This window comes from Mytilus trossulus, chromosome 4, assembly GCF_036588685.1.
Source record: "Mytilus trossulus isolate FHL-02 chromosome 4, PNRI_Mtr1.1.1.hap1, whole genome shotgun sequence".
NCBI classification, from domain to species: Eukaryota; Metazoa; Mollusca; class Bivalvia; order Mytilida; family Mytilidae; genus Mytilus; species Mytilus trossulus.
Window position 1 is genome coordinate 7,857,537 of NC_086376.1, and position 16,717 is coordinate 7,874,253.

The window sequence follows — 16,717 nt, forward strand, 5'->3', positions numbered from 1 at the left end:
TGTACCAACCCTTAAGTGTTGAATAGAATAGTTCATAAAGAAGATATTTAGGTTCAGCAATATTTTGCAAAATATTATTATAAGTCGTATCTGTATCCACTTAAACGAATCGTTTACTAGTATTCTTTTCAATTTAAGAATACTGCGCATAAATGTTTTGTGCAAGGTTTTAAATTTTAATGTTCTCCTTGTATCTTTCACCTCCCTTACTAAAGGTTTGTTAACGACACGTAACGCGACCTTCTAGTACTTCCAATCAGACCAAACTGTGTTTTTTTTCTCCTGCTTACCCTAGCGGTAGTTGACATCTCTTTAAGGTTGTACGGTAGTATTTGCATTCCAGAATTTAGATTGCTCTTTTGTGTACCCTACTTAAGTCAATGTATCTGAACAGTGTGATTGGACTAAAAATAAAGTATCAACTGAACATACTTTCCCAATCTGAGCAATGAATCAGGTCTAGAAAAATATGTAATAGTTATACATACAGGGGAAAATGAATTTTGGGGAATTTATTGAAATTTTGTATTCACTGCATGATAAAAGAAATAAAAGCACTAGTGGCCCTAGGTTTTTAAAAATTGCAAAAAAAGTAAACGGTCATGATACACATTCAAATTCATTTCAGTAGTTAATGTAGAATTTTTTGCAGTGTTAAAAAGTGGAGAAAATTCTAAAAAGGCTATCATTATCCCTTATGGGCCAGGAAATACTACCGTGCCACCTTAACTTCTACAGGAAAAATTTTAGTAAAAAATGACATATTATTCTGATTTGATTTCAATACGTAATCATGACTTAATTCTAAATTTTGAAATACAAAGAAGAAATAAAGACAGGAAGCAAAATCAAATGTCCAGTCACAACTTTAGGAACTGATTATAATTTTTACTGTGTTAACTGCAAATTTACTGATAATACTAAATACATTATGTGAATACAGGTACCCTGTCTCACTTATGAATAATAACTACAGAAAACCAGCAAAAACTATACTAATTGATAGTAGTATACTTACTCGAACAAAATCGCTTTCATATGTGTTTCAGAAATAAATGAACAATCGCAAGAAAGTATATTACAATTTGAATCACAAATGAAAATTTGTAAAAAGTATTAATAAAAAGAAGCAACTTCGAGTTAAGTTATTTTGTTATTTTTCTTTTTATTATTTTTTTTTAAATAGCTGCGGTAATTGCCTTTCTTTACTTTACGCTTATGCAACTAAGAAAACTTTCTTAATCGTAATGTAAAATTAATATAGTTAATGACTTTCTCTTGTGTGAAATATAATACCTTGGAAAGAAACTATGTGTCAATAACTGGTATTTTCTGAAAATTGCGTATTACCAGTTTATTACTCCTAACGAGACCTCTCAATGCCAATAAATGATTTAAAGAAAATTCAAAACTAGAAAAATCTAATTCTTTTTAGAAATAAAAACAAGCTAATCATCTACTGAAACTGTCAGGCCATTTTTCATATTTTTGGGGGTGTTTAGTTCATTAACCGATTATGCAATGAATGTTAAAGAAAACAAACAATATTATGGTTTAGTTGTCACGCTTATGTCATCATTTGCACACATTAGGTTATTTAATAATGATCGAGATTGAAAACCAGCATCGGTTCTCTGGTGATGGACAGTTGTAGCTATTTCCGTGATAAAGACTTTATTATAAGATGATTTTCACAATATAACAAAGATATGTTCCTGTTGCTTTTATTTTCGCAATGTTAACCTATCTCCCCTACCTAACATGAATTTAGCTATTTTTAGTTTTTGCTCTTTGGTCGGGTTGTTGTCTCTTTGACAGATTCCCCGTTTCCATTCTTGTTTTTATTTTAATCATGAGAGCATAGGGAATATATTGTGTTCGCTTTGGTATATGAAAGCGTCGCCACGTTCTTTAGTAACAATTAATATAACGATCAGTCCAGTGTGCTTTACAAATAATCATGAATCCATCTAACTTAACTTTTAACGTGTTGATAAATATTCCGTATCAACTTCACAAATGATACACGATGGTCTTGAAATAAATATTTCGCGTACTAACGTTGGTTATCATCTTAATAACGTGTTATAGTATTCATTTATTTGTCTTAATTTATACTACTTTTACTGTTAAGTCATTTTTTTGAGATATTCATTTGACGTGACTCTGTGCTTATGTGAAACATCATACTTTGAACGACAAAATTATTTCATTTATCAACATTAGATTGACTAAAAATCTGTCCGCAGTTAAAGAGGGTCTTCAGATATACTGTGAAACTGTTTACTCGCGTAGTGGTATTAACCATTCTTAAAAACTCTCAAGAACTTCTGGATAATATTAAATCTCGGTCTTTTTCTGAAATTAGTTCTATTAAAACTTTTGATTTTTCAACCTTTTCAACCACTCCACATGTGAAATTGAAAAACCGTCTACAAGAAAAAATCCACAATGCTTTTCATCATAATGGTAGCATACGCTATAAATTTATCACTGTGGGATACCATAAGGCATATTTTGTTAATAAGGAACAAAAGGGTAAAACATTTTACACAGAGGAACAAGTGATAAGTATGCTGGAGTTTCTTATTGAAAACATATTTGTTGAATTTGGAGGTAGACTTTTTCAACAAATTGTCGGTATTCCTATTGGAACGAACTGTGCGCTTTTCCTTGCCGACCTCTTCTTATTTTCATATGAATCGGAGTTCCTTCAGACACTTATCAAAAACAAGAAGATCAAAGAAGCCATGTTATTTAATTTCACTTTCAGATATATTGATGATGTTCTTTCCATTTACAATCCGAACTTTTCTGATTGGGCTCCATTAATATACCCATCAGAACTAGAAATTAATGAGACTATAGAAACGGCTTTCAGTTTCTCCGCCTCATTTTTAGACTTATACCTCGAATTTGACATACACAGTCACCTCAGTACCAGAATCTATGACAAACGAGACGATTTTAATTTTGAAATTATCAATTTCCCCTACCTTAGTAGTAATATATCAACTTCACATGCATATGGCATATATATTTCCCAATATATTTCTCAGCGGGGTTTAACATGTTTATGAGATCTCAACCCTCCCGCTATACTTCTAGCCAATGTAGAGTAAATGCATAACAAGACGCAGATTTAACAAATTCAATTCAAGAGAAGTCCAGTCTTATGTCAGAAGATGTAACCAAAGAAAATAAACAAAATGACAATAGCACATAAATAACAACAGACTACTAGCAGCTAACTGACATGCCAGCTCCAGACTTCAGTTAAAGTGATTGCAAGATTATGATTTCTTCATATGCATATCAGGCACAATTCTTCCCGTTAGGGGTTTAGTATCATACCTTCATAACATATATGAGAAGAACATAACCCGTATCATGCCAACAACTGGGTTTTGAATAAATGTGTTCAGTTCCGATGCAAAGACCCTATAAGTGAATCAATATTAACGCCAAAATAAGCAATCTTTAATGACCTGACAACAGTATCGTAACTATATCCCTTCTTGATAAGTCCATTTAAAGGTTTTGTTAGTTTAAGAGGTAATACTGACATTTTTGGTGCTTTATAACGAATATTTCCATAAAAAAATGGATGTGAAATACCTGAACGTATAAGAAGTCTGCATGTTGAGCTATATTTACGAATGATGTCTTTATACCGATGATAAAATTTAGTAAATGTTTTGACTAGTTTTTGATATCGAAAACCCTGGTGTAATAATTTTTCAGTAATACATAAATTTCTCTCGTTAAAAACTTAAACATTGTTACATACACGAGCGAATCGTACAAGTTGATATACATAAACACCGTAAGATGGTGACAAGGGAACGCCACCATCTAAATATGGATAATTAACAATAGGAAATGAAAAATCATCTCTTTTATCATAAATTTTAGTATTAAGCTTTCCGTTAGTGATATAGATATCAAAATCGAGGAAAGGGCAGTGGTCATTGTTAGTATTAGCTTTATTTAAAGTAAGTTCAACAGGATAAATGTCTTTAGTAAACAAACTGAAGTCGTCATTATTGAGAGCCAAAATATCATCCAAGTATCTAAAAGTATTATTAAATTTGTTTACGAGATGTTGTTTCGATGGGTCTTTGCTGATTTTTGTCATAAATTGTAACTCATAGCAATACAAAAACAGGAATTTGGAAAAAAATTGGAATTCCGATTACCTGACGATATACGAAATCTCCAAAGCGACCAAATATGTTATCTAGTAAAAATGCAAGGGCATATATAGTATCAAAGCATGTCCAATTGACATAATTTTTTTTGTTTATTGCTTCTAAAAAAGGAGCTAAAAGAGTTTGAACATATATATTCACATTCTGACTTTTTAAATGCCCATTTAATTAGGTGGGGGAAGTTTTTCTTAATGAGAATGTAAGGCAATGGGGTAAACAGGGTAGAAAAATCAAAACTTTGAACAGATTCAAAATCACCAATATAAGCATGCAATTTATCAAGTACTTCCAACGAGTTCCTGACACTCCAAAAGTAATTAATTCCACTATTTTCGAAGGTCTTATTTGAACAACTTATTATCATGTTTTTGATTGTACCAAGTGTACTACAATGTAGTAAGAAGAATATACAATTTAGTAATGGAACAATGGTTTGAAGACGAAATAAATCTATATTTGTAAGGTGTTTTGTGTAGCTTCGGAAGCCAATACATAGTAGGGACTTTCATTGTATTTGGTTCTGTTTGTAAAGCGGTAGCTAAAAGTTTATGTTTGTTACAGATGTCGTTTTCTGAAAATGGAGTGAGTTGGTTAATAAGTTGCCTTTATTAATATTACTGTTACTGTTAAGTCACTCTTTTGAGATATTCATTTGACGTGACTCTGTGCTTATGTAAAACATCATACTTTAAACGACAAAATTATTTAATTTATTAATATTACTTTTACTTATAGATCTTAACATACTTTGAATGACAAAACTATTTTATTCAATAATTCTACTTTTTCTGTTAAGTCTGTTTTTTATGATATACATTTAACGTGAAACTATACTTATGTATCCCGTCATACTTTGAACCACACAATTATTTTATTTATTATTATTACTTTTACTGTTTAGTCTGTTTTTTGTTATATCTACTTTACGTGACCCTGCATTTATGGTAAACGGAAAAAAAGTCACAGGAAAAAAGGTCACGGGAAAAAAATTCAAAAAATACCTAGGAAAAAAAGTCACAAAATGTTTAAAAAAAATTTATTATCAAAAGGTACTGTACATGTATGCAATAGATAATTAAACTGCATGGTGTGTTTTAATGCATAGAAAAAAAGTCATAATATACTTGTACCAGATTACTTATCTTAATGGTAAATTTTTAATTTTTGAAAATTATCAAGGAAATATAAATAAACTTATAAAAGCATATGTTCTTTTTTTTCAAAATGGACTTTTTAACAAACAGGGAAAGCTGATTGTTTCCTTTTATATAGTATTAAGCATACCTTGTATTTCATTGTCATGGCTTCCTATGAAGACAGGAGGTGAAAGGTCTACAAAAGGGGGAATGTGCCACAAGAAGCCACACAATAATATCAACAGTCCAAAATTAAATACTAAAGCTATTATTAATGGCAATGAGTTGTTTGTTTAGCACTAAATTGAAGGATACTTATCTTCAAAAATCAAAATTACTTCTAACTATAATTCAAATTAAAGGAAATTGTTGTTGTTGAACTCACATCTCTTTCACAAGAGATATAAAACAATTTTTTTTTTACAACAAATCCACCAGCATGTACACGTTTCATTTAAATATTTTGCGATTTATATCTAAATTTCCAAAGTAAGTCGTATAAAATGAATTAAAAAATGTCAATGTCCATACAAAATGTCTATTGGGAAGGTTTCCCAATATATACATATCTTCCTATATCTATTGTACGTGCGGAACTTATGACCATTTATTGGGAATGTTTCTCCTATTAATACATGTATGTGCAGACCATAGGACTATTTCATACAAACAATATATATTTTTTTCCTGTGACTTTTTTCCTACAATCGCATTTATGTATGCCGTTATACTTTGGACGACAAAATTATTTTATGTCTACCTGTCAAATTCCAAACGCGCAATTTTACACCAGTACTGAACACCATCCATCCTTTACGGGTAGACTTAACATAGATAAATAAAGTCGTTTAAGATAAGCAAAATGAGTATGTTAAATTCGATGTAAGCCTTATTGTGCTTTTTCGTTACATTTGTTGTTTTTACAGTGATTAAGATGATAACACAATATTGACTGCTGTATCCCTATTTTTTGACATTTTTACTCCTTGAGTATGTTTGTTTCGTTCATGCATTGTTGACAATTTAATGGAATTTGATGCGACTGTCATACAAGTGAGAGGTTTAGCTAGCTATAAATCCAGGTTCAATCCACCATGTTTACATTAGAAAATGCCTGTACCAAGTCAGGAATTTGACAGTTGTTATCCATTCCTTTGATGTGTTTGGACTTTTGATTTTTGCCTTTTGAATTTGGACTTTCGTTTTTGATTTTTCCTCGGAGTTCAGTATTTGTGTTTTTACTTTTTATTGTAATCTCGACTCTCTACCTTGATTTGAAGTCCATGAATGCCTTTTTACAAAAATGAATTAGTGGCGTAAGCTGCTGAGTACCGTATCATAATTCACCCCGTTTTTACTTGAAGCTCGCGTGTACGAAAAATTATGCAAAACACAACATTGAATCCGAGGTGTATGGTAAATCAAATCTTAAAGTTGAATAAGGCTACAAACATGGATCTTTAAAAACCTGAGACATAAAGTTTGCAGATGAAACAATTAAACAAACAAAAAAACCAGACCGATTACGAGTAAGAACCCCGGACCCTTTGTATGTTATCTCTTAAATTAAGATAACAGTCAACCCCACCTTGCAGGGTTTTCTAAAGGGTTAATTCTATAATGCAACAATCTTTAACTTAGAAAAAAAGATAGCAGTCAAACCCATCTTGCAGAATCGGAATACTAAATGATTTATTTGTATTTTGTCATGATAGTGTTTTTTAAAGCTGACTCATCAAACGCCTTTGATTTCATAAATTGTCTTTCTGGAATAGCACTTTCGATTCTTCACAACAAAGTATATAAGAATGATGAGGACATGAAATGAAAAATAGTTATTAACAGAATAGCCAGAAGCAACTTATGTATTTAGATGCTGTAAAAAGCAACTGTGATTGCCTGTCTTTTATTTATTCTCATGCAATTCGGATAACTTCCGTAATCCTAATGTAAAATTTATATGATTAACCTGTGTCTTGTGTCATATATAATGATTTGGAAGTAATTACATGTATTTAACTAGTATTTAATTTCTTAATATTGCATAACATCAATTTATTTTCCTTACAAGATGTTTCACTGGCAATTAATGACTTTTATCAAATGTAAAACTAGAAGGAAAAAACATCTCTTACTAGAAGAGCAAACTAATTAACTACAGAAATTGTCATGGACATTTTTTTAGGATTGCTTCGCTTTCTGATCTTGCAATGTGTTTTATAGAGGAAAACACATTAATATTCAGATATCACGCTTATATCATTATCGGCAAACATTAGTAAATGCAGTAGTTATCGAGATTCTACTATGATGGTTTTTACCGCTACAAACAATTGTAACGGAAGTAATATTCAATCCAATTTCTTGGAACATGGTCGTATCACATATTCCTAGCATTAGGTTGGCCTTTTGTGTACCCAAGACAGGGCGTAGGGAGTCAACTTAAGAGCGCTGTGATTGGATGTAAGGGTACAATATATTTTTTTTATTTATCTATTAATAACTGCAGTGTGTATATTTACAATATAAATTTAAAAACCTATTGAAATATTTTCTAGAGAATTATTCGAAAAGGCTTCCAAAATCTCATAAATTTGGTGTAAAATGACAGTTGGTCATGATACTATTTGGCTTCAATTTTTAAAAAAGAATAATAAAGTACTAACACCACACATAACTGTTTTATCCAGGTTTTTATTAAAAAAAAGTGGTAAATTTAGAAAATGTTAATATTGTCGCATATGGCAGAATAAATAGTACCGTTTTCCCTTCTACAAAGATCTCAGTCGATAACAAACGATATAATACTCAATGCCATTCAACTACGTACTCTATTTGGCCTTTTGTTTTTTAAATTGTTGAATCGGCCGTCTCTAATGAGTCTTTTGTAGACTAAATGAGCATCTCGCTTACAAAATTTTAATTCTGTTTTTTATGAGAAGTTTATTGTTAACCAGAGTTGTAAACCATTCGTTTCATTTTGCTATCAACCCTCTCCCCTGCTAAAATTCAATAGCTTACATATTTTAACATTTTGTTTAACAGTACAGATTTTTAATTACGTTTGATGATCCGCAATACCTATACATACAGTCGCCCATGCATACAGGACCACTGTTAGGCACTATACGTCGCCTCTTGTTTTATTAATTATTCATATTTACAACAACGTAACGTATTTTGATGAATATAAAAATACTTTAGTTATACATAGCGCTAATCAGACCCTAACTAAGCAGCACAGAGAAAGGACACAATGTTTTCCTATGCATACGTTCGCAGGGACTCGGTAAGAAGTCTTTTGATCACTGTGACAGAAATTATTGTCTGTTACAGTTTGGGGAAATGAAAATGCAACAACTAAAACGCATTGTTATTTTAAATTGTGTTTTTTTTTTATTGCAAAGATTTCATGCAGTACAAGGTTAATCACTTCAAACAAGTGCATATTATCAATTAAACTCATTTCAGGTGCAGTGAAACCTTTATTTTATCATTTAATTTTGTCCGTATAGAGGTTGTATAACATTATATTGTCTCGTTAATCAATTAATACTACATTATTGAATTTTAGAATTTAAGTGATTGTTTTTCTTCTTTATATTACTGAATAGAAACTGGATTAGAAATAATTGTAACGGATTTAATTAACTCGATGGCACATCTATGACAGATTTCAAATTTTGTTTGATAGTTGGTTGGAGAGTGTGTATTAAAATAATTAGGTCTTTAGGTCTTCGAATTCAAATATTACTTAATGTTCTTTGGTAATGTTCGTTTTGTTTTATCCGTTCAAGGTTTATATTTTTCATTTAGTCAAAACTGTCTGGACCCATCCATAATTGTTTAATTATCAATTGCCAAAAAAAAATGGTAAGTTGAACCTTGTTAAATGGCAAAACCTTATGCCTTATAAAATTTTAGATAAACATCAAAATATGACAACAGTACGTGACAGAAGAACAGCAAAAACACACGCAAGAACATTAAGCACAGAAAAACGCACAAAAATATAATGTATTTATCGACAGAATATTCTGACCGCAAAACAACAACGAATTTATTTCACTGACACCATACAATACAACAAACATCGACCCGCGTTTACATAACTAACATGCTATCTAGAACTTATACAATTATTTTCCTAAAGTCGTCCCTGCAGTTTTAATGACAATAGAGGTATTGGAAGGCAATTGAATAACTATTTGGACAACAAAACGATATTACACATTTTTCAACCAAAACTATTACAGAAACATAAAAAATTAATAAACGAATGTTGAATGTAATATTTTATCCCTGGTTTCGATGACCATTGTATGTTAAACCAGACAATTAAACATTCGTCTTTATTTGCTACCATTCCTCTCCTCTAAATGAACTTATATTTATACCTTGTTCATCATATATGTATACAATGCAACATGTACAATTTAAACTTTCATCCAAAATTGATGAAATTTCAAATGCATAGATGTAATCTTATACATTTAGATGTTTTTATTCTCAGCAACACATAAGAATAGGTATATTTCCTCTAATTCTTTGACAACTTATCCCTTTCGGCCCCCATTGTGTTAAAAAATAATCAACGTGTGGTTGCCAAAGACCATTGTATAAGTTTTAGGGTCATAATATCTATCAGCTCAATGGATGAATAAAACTATGAAATAGACAACATTATTGTATATGGAAGGCACTAGAGTGGTTTCTCATTTGAGATAATTGAAGATTTTGTTTTTAATCATAAGAGAAACAGATTTTACATGTTTACTTGTAGATTATTGGTTATACAATCTCGATAGTAAAATTATAAATTGTTAAGTCCTCGCCAAGGCCTTTAAAATTGACAATTTAATTATCTCGATTGAATAATCCGAATAATAACACACACTTTTCTTGCTTTATACAATACATTCAATAGCCTTACTGACTTTGTGTACAAAACTATTCAGTATGAAGAGTATTCCTATTAAATATAATATCACGATACAATATCATTAAATAAATAGTTAGCTTTAAATATATTTTGATACGAACGTCACTGATGAGTCTTTTGTAGACGATACGCGCGTCTGGCTTAGTAAATTATAATCCTGGTACCTTTGATAACTACTATAACAGATAAAAGTTTACTATGTAAAAACAAAATAGCGTTTTCAGTAAGTCTACCTTCGTAATTTTAACAAAATGTTGTTTGGCTGTATTTACTTTTTATGTTTCCATGTTTTTACGACATAAAACATTGCAATTCAAAAAAGAATTCAACAGAACTGACGGTGTCTTCGTATAATAATGCATATAATAAACTAGAATACTGCAAAATGTAAGAGTTATCTTTCTTTATCCACATCCTACTTATATCTTTAATTTGAAAAAGTTTTTTTTGTGCATCGATTATAAAAATCAAAACTTTGCTTGAAAGCCAAATTTTAAATGATAGTTAATTACTACATAATATATATACATGTGATGTAATATTTTAATCAAAAATAAAAATTACATCAAATACAAACCAGTTAACTTTCGAAAATTTGAAATTTTCCGAAAAGTTGAAATTCTACAATCGAATCTTTATTCAGTAATTATAAACATAGGCGTAATCGGATAAGTTAAAAATGCTAAGTTATATTTGCTGATAATAAAAATCTTATATATCCCAATGATAGATCATTGTAAACACTGGGCCCCTTGTGTATACTTCCCTCGGTTATACAAGGTAAATTATATTCAGGTGATTTTCAAAAAACAAGAAAAAACAAACGCCGTCATACACAGAAACGAGATATTGTATTACGACTGCCATATTGCTCAGTTGGTAGAGAACAATTTAAGTAACAAAACATCATTTTATCATTACAACCATACATCATTCACCATTCCCCTTATACACCATACATTATGTCTTACAGGACGCCCATGTCACTTTGCTCCTCATTTTTATTATTCACTACTTGATCATCAAATCATACCACATTTTCTTACTTTTAAAAGTATTAACAATAAAACGTTATGGTGAATCTTAATATAGATCATAAATTTAAAAGCAATATTCTCCATACACCATACTACGTTACACCAGTACACTATTTACCATAACACAATAATCGGGACTCTATTCAAAGCTAAAACGAAAAATCGAGAATTTGACAATTATCAGTTTAAAACTAATACTTGATGTTGTGTTTAGATAGTCATACATCATAGGCTTTCAAGTATTTGCGTACACGACTACTGGATCAAGGCAAAACCCGAAATGCGCTTCAGATGCATGCAATTTATAACGGGACATCACATTCACAGAGCCCAAACAGAATGTAAATGAACCAGGATAATTGTGGTCCTTTTTCCAAATTGCATTATATGAAAATACCAAGACCTTTTTGATAACTATTCCGTATTAACTTCAGAAATAATAGTCTTCAAGTATAGATTCTAGGTTTATTATCTTAATAACGTGTTATAGTATTGATTTATTTATCTTCATATATATTAACTGTTTTTGTTTAAAGAAGATATGGTATGACAGCCAATGAGAAAACTACCAATCCAAGTCACAATTTGTAAACGTAAACCATTATAGGTCAAAATACGAAACCTTGGATCATACCGAACAGCAAGCTTTCAAGGGCCACAAAAATAACTAGTGTAAAACCACTTTATAAAAACGAGAAATATTTATGAACCACATCAACAAATACATCCACTGAATATCAGGTACCTGACTTGTAAAAAGTCAAAAAATAATCTGAGGATGTAAACTTTTCAATAGGTACCAACCTTCACCCTTACTAATAGAGAATATCACAACATAGAAAGACACACTATAAAATATCAATGGCTTAATTCAATCAAAAGACATATTAACACAAACTATTAAACATATACTGAACCAAAATAAGTGATGGTAGCCACAATGTAAAATACAAAATCAATAAAATAATGGATGGGATGAAAACTATTAGTTAAAGACAACAATAAACATGGACCAAACGCTGCCAAATATGATAATGTTCACTGGTAAATGAAAATAATTTTATTGTAAGGTATACAGTAATAGAGAACGGAAATATTTTTTTACAAATCCTTTTTTTTTTTTGTTGTTGAACAGACGTAAAAATGTATACCAAACACTTAATAAAAGGTAGTATATATAGAACACAGAGAGGCGTGATAAAGGGCTACATTGGTAAACATTAAAGAACAAAAAAGCAAATTGTATCAACAGGTCACATTAACACAAAAGTACGATTTCAGAGTATGATTTGGTTATATTTCATTACATATGAATACATGAAACATAACATTTTTTTATCCTTGAATAATAAAATGTCAAAGACTGTTATCTAGGTCATCAAAATTTTCGTGGAACAATGATTGAATTCTGTTCCGCAACACAAGACTACCTACCATTTCATCATCAAGTATTTCTGAAATGTTTTTATGTAATGATTTTGCAAACGATACAGCCATTTTCTCTTCTAATTTTAGTTTTTTGCACGTATTAAAATAAATTTCTTATCCACATCAGCAAAAAATCCATATATTTCGAACCAATTGTCTACCTTTTGAGTGGATAAAGCTGAGTTTATCTGAAGATCTTCTTTTGTACCATATCCGTCGATCAATGATTCAACAAGTTCTGGTTAATCCGAGTTTTGTTCGATCAAAGATTCAAAATCAATTATTTCCTGACGCATTCTATATTGAATCCCAGCTTGGATACATAAATCTCCAAGAAAAAGTGAAACTGGAGCCCATATATTCATTTGTAAATATTCAAATACGAAATCTTCAGAAAGAACAGTACAAAAGTCTATATATCTATAAACACTTCTGCTAAACACTCGAACATCTCTTCATTGATTATTGAAGTTCTTGCATTGCCATTTACCTCTTCCTCGGAAATTTGAACAAATTTAATAGAAAAAAGGTGGTCAGAAAGTTGCTTGATGAGGTCAAGATCAAATAAAGTCTTAATGTGTAGTCTACGGATCAGTAAATTCTGCAGAAAAGTTAAGTTCAAATAAATCTGACCTCTTTCAATAAAGTCATCTGACATATTTGAATTCATAAAGGCTGCAGTCAAAGCATCCACAACAAGTTGAACTAAAGTCATAAAATTATCAACATCCGACAAAAAGGCTTTTACGTGTGGGACCATTTGTAAAGGATAGGTTATGACATCAGCATAAATTGACCGTAGACATTTATTTAAAATAGTGAGAATATTATCGTTTACGGAACGACGGGAACCGATACATTGGTCAATTGCCTTTTCCGAAAATGTTTCAATAATATTTCTCTCCGGAATGAAATTATCAGGGAGAACCCGTTTGCATGCGAAGTATATCAGTTTTTCAACTTTTTCATGACAATCTATAAAAATATTATCCCATGCCACTTTTTCCTCGCATAACCATAAAGATGTCGTTTTTATTTCATGGGAAGTCACTAATCTAAAATTCATCAAACTAGGTCTGCGTTTTAAAAGAATGTTTATAGTTTCTTTAATCAGTAGTTGACATGAAATAAAGGTTTGTCTTTGGTTAAAAGTCAAACAATGTGCAAGTATGTTTGAAGCACCAGTAAACGATATGCGCCATTCCTTTCGTTTATAGTATTTGGAACTACATTTGTGACCAACGGGCACAAAATGGCAGTCTGAAATCAAACACTGCATGATAAGATCTGGCGATGGCCATCCACTCTGTCTTTTTCTTAACTTCCACTGCTTTAGAAGGCCAACTCACTCATTTTGAGTCTGGTACAAAATCATGGTCGTGAAAGGTTTTGCTACCTATGCTTTCCAATTTAGTCAATGCTGGTCCTATTAAATATAAAAGATACAAAGTGTCATGATTGTGAAGTTCTAATACATTGAATGAAGAGAAAAACCTACTTAAACATCAGTAGCGATCGAGATACAAATCCACAGGACAAGGATCATCAAACAATTTTCAAATGTGGAATCGGGTAGTTTTGTTACATTATTGGCAAAGGAAATTATGGAGAGGGTCATAATCTACAATGCATCTGTTCAAATAACAACCTTAGGATGAACTTTATTAGCCGTCGATTACCTAACAACCTTAGAATAATCATTATTGGCAGTTCAGTACCTAACAACCTTAGGATTATCATTATAAACAGTTCATTACCTAACAACCTTAGGATTATCATTATTAGCAGTTCCATTACCTACCAACCTTAGAATTATTATTATTAGCAGTTCATTACCTAACAACCTTAGGATTATCATTATAAGCAGTTCATTACCTAACAACCTTAGAATTATCATTATTAGCAGTTCATTACCTAACAACCTTAGGAATATCATTATAACCAGTTCATTACCTAACAACATTAGAATTATCATTATAAGCAGTACATTACATAACAACCTTAGGATTATCATTATAAGCAGTTCTTTACCTAACAACATTAGAATTATCATTATAAGCAGTTCATTACATAGCAACCTTAGGATTATCATCATAAGCAGTTTATTACCTAACAACCTAAGGTTTATCATTATTATCAGTACATTACCTAACAACCTTAGGATTATAATTTTTAGCAGTTCATTACCTAACAACCTTAGAGTTATCATTATAAGCAGTTCATTACCTAACAATCTTAGGATTATCATTACAAGCAGTTCATTACCTAACAACCTTAGGATTATCATTATATGCAGTTCATGACCTAACAACCGTAGAATTATCATTATTAGCAGTTCATTACCTAACAACCTTAGGATTATCATTATTCGCAGTTCATTACCTAACAACCGTAGGATTATCATTATTAGCAGTTCCATTAACTAACAACTGTAAGATTATCAATGTTAGCAGTTCATTACCTAACAACCTTCTGATTATCATTATTAGCAGTTCGTTACCTAACAACCTTAGGATTATCATTATAAGCAGTTCATTACCTAACAACCTTAGAATTATCATTATTAGCAGTTCATTACCTAACAACCTTAGGATTATCATTATAAGCAGTTCATTACCTAACAACTTTAAGATTATCAGTATAAGCAGTTCGTTAGCTAACAACCTTAGGATTATCATTATAAGCAGTTCATTACCTAACAACCTTAGAATTATCATTATTAGCAGTTCATTACCTAACAACCTTAGGATTATCATTATAAGCAGTTCGTTACCTAACAACCTTAGGATTATCATTATAAGCAGTTCATTACCTAACAACCTTAGAATTATCATTATTAGCAGTTCATTACCTAACAACCTTAGGATTATCATTATTAGCAGTTCATTACCAAACAACCTAAGGATTATCATTATTAGCAGTTCATTACCTAATAACCTTAGAATTATTATTATTAGCAGTTCATTACCTAACAACCTTAGAATTATCATTATTAGCAGTTCATTACCTAACATCCTTAGAATTATCATTATTAGCAGTTCATTACCTAACAACCTTAGGATTATCATTATTAGCAGTTCATTACCTAACAACCTTAGGATTATCATTATTAGCAGTTCATTACCTAACAACCTTAGGATTATCATTATAAGCAGTTCATTACCTAACAACCTTAGGATTAGCTTTATTAGCAGTTCATTACCTATTAACCTTAGGATTATCATTATTAGCAGTTCATTACCTAACAACCTTAGGATTATCATTATAAGCAGTTCATTACCTAACAACCTTAGGATTATCAGTATAAGCAGTTCGTTACCTAACAACCTTAGGATTATCATTATAAGCAGTTCATTACCTAACAACCTTAGAATTATCATTATTAGCAGTTCATTACCTAACAACCTTAGGATTATCATTATTAGCAGTTCATTACCTAACAACCTTAGGATTATCATTATTAGCAGTTCATTACCTAATAACCTTAGAATTATTATTATTAGCAGTTCATTACCTAACAACCCTAGAATTATCATTATTAGCAGTTCATTACCTAACAACCTTAGAATTATCATTATTAGCAGTTCATTACCTAACAACCTTAGGATTATCATTATTAGCAGTTCATTACCTAACAACCTTAGGATTATCATTATTAGCAGTTCATTACCTAACAACCTTAGGATTAGCTTTATTAGCAGTTCATTACCTAATAACCTTAGGGTTGTCATTGTTAGCAGTTCAATGTGCATATGGCCTACAAAAAGCAGCATAGATCACCAATAGCAAAAATAAGATTAGAATCTGTTAACACCATTACAAAGTACTATTTTATAGTGAAGTTATGTCTTTTAACTGATTGAGGTATTTATGTAATTGTCTCGAACCAAAATACATGATGCATTTAGGTCATACCAATTTAATCCTTGTTCGACGGACTCGCCCGCACATATTCTTATTCCA